This window comes from Miscanthus floridulus, unplaced genomic scaffold, assembly GCF_019320115.1.
Source record: "Miscanthus floridulus cultivar M001 unplaced genomic scaffold, ASM1932011v1 fs_641_1_2, whole genome shotgun sequence".
Classification (NCBI taxonomy): Eukaryota; Viridiplantae; Streptophyta; class Magnoliopsida; order Poales; family Poaceae; genus Miscanthus; species Miscanthus floridulus.
This window is the reverse complement of record NW_027097046.1, coordinates 27,786-29,834: the sequence shown is the minus strand read 5'-3', so window position 1 is coordinate 29,834 and position 2,049 is coordinate 27,786.

Genomic DNA, 2,049 nt, shown 5'->3' with positions numbered 1-2,049 from the left:
ATATTGTGGTGGTTTGAAACTTACTGGTCAAGGATGCCCCAGCAAGACTATCCCCAGCCTCCACATTCACAGGGCAATCATCAAGGGGAATCAGATCAGCGAAATTATGCCCCAATTCCAATAAAAGAGTAAAACAATAAGACAAGGAAGATTAAGCAAAAAATAGATACAACAAAAGACACACAAAAGTACCCGCATAAGAAAAGAACAACTCACAGTAGGGGGCGAGTTGTTAGCATTGTACTCAAGGACAGCAAGCGGGACGACGCTTACTTCTTTCAGCATCTTCTGAAGACGCTCAAGCACCTCCTCATCAGTCAACTCAAGGGCAGGGACCATACGAGAAGGGTCCTCCACCCCAGAGTACTCAAAACCATAATTTTCTCGCTCCTTCAGAGGTTGAACTCGGCGGCGAAGAAAACTAGAAATAATCCCGAAGCCGGTCAAGCCTTGCTATTTCAGAGTACAAATCCTCTAAAGAAACGGCTTGATCGCCTGGACCTCAACCGTCGTCATAGGATTCTTTTCCCATCGGTCATTAACCAAGGGACTAGATCTAGAGTGAACGGAAAGAGGAGGAATTAAATTGGTGGCATAAAACCAGTCGACATGACAATCCCTCATAGAATCAACCAGGTCATAGTCAAAGAATTTGCTCTTAAGACCCTGACAAAACTAAATCCTGTAGCCACCAAGAACATTGGTGTCATTGCGGTGGGGTTGTGGCTTCAGACGAAAGAAGTAACGAAAGAGAGAAAGAGAAGGAGGAATTCCAAGGAAAGTTCCACAAAGATGAACGAAAATAGAAAGATGAAGGATAGCATTAGAAGCAAGATGGTTCAAGCTAATCCCAAAATAGTTGAGAAATCAATGAAGAAAACAAAAGCAGGAAGGCAGAGTCCAACACGGATAAAGGAGACGAAAAGAATAATCTCACCAGGACCTGGAGTAGGGACCCGATGCTCGCCTGGAGCCTTCCAATCAGCAATGTCCTTACTCTGAATCAGACCATCACTAACAAGCTCGCAAAGTAGATCTTCAATCCTTGTCAGAGCTGGCTAAATCTTCTGAGCAGCCCTCATGGCCATAAACTCTTGATTCTCAATCACAGAAAGGGATGCCTCCTCGTCTACAAAGGCCGCTTGGGACTTGCTCGCTGATTTCTTCCTACCCATATACTAGTGGGAGCAATAAAGAACTAGGAGGCAATGATGATTTGGACGGCGACACTCAGATGACGGCAACAATGGCGGCAGCAGAAGTTTGAAGACTAGGGTTTCAAGGGAAAATCAGGACAGTAAAGAAAAAGAAGAGGAAAGGCCCTTAAATAGATTTTACACCAGTAAAAATGCGGCCTACCAGGCCCATTTTAACACAGCATGAGGACGCAACAGTCTATTTTCTGACACAGCTAAAATGACGGACGACGCAAATCCACACAATGGTACAGTTCAACGGGCAGATTTCAGACTTATCCATCCAGCACCACGACAGAGTTATCATATTGCTACAAAAAGAACTCATCAACCATGAAGCAAAGAAGGGTTACCTCATAAGAAACGTAACAACCCGGTCCTTATAGAAAGAACTTGGGAATCTCATAAACAACCGGGACATCAGGAGAATAAAGAATGACAACTCAGAAGACAAGATTCTTTCCATTATAAATGGTTTCAAAAATAGAAGATTACACATCTTACAAGACCCAACGAACTTGGTACTACGACAAGCAAGGTAGCAAAGAGGAACCCAGACACGGCTAGGCTCTAGAACGACTACGTGTTCCAAATTGCTACTTAGTAGAACAAACCACACTCGGCTACACTATTTTCTTCAAAGGACGGACACAGTGCATCCAAGGAGGAAATCAGCAGCACGGTGGGACAACATGGAGCAGAGAAGGCCGGCAGGCATCTATCTATCCAAGTCCGATGTGATGCTAGATATGGTATTGATCTACACCGGACAGTCTCAGGGCAGGCGACGAGGATCAACCCAGAACTGCTAGATGAAGGAACGTATCCCACATCCCAAGACTCCCTCTGACTA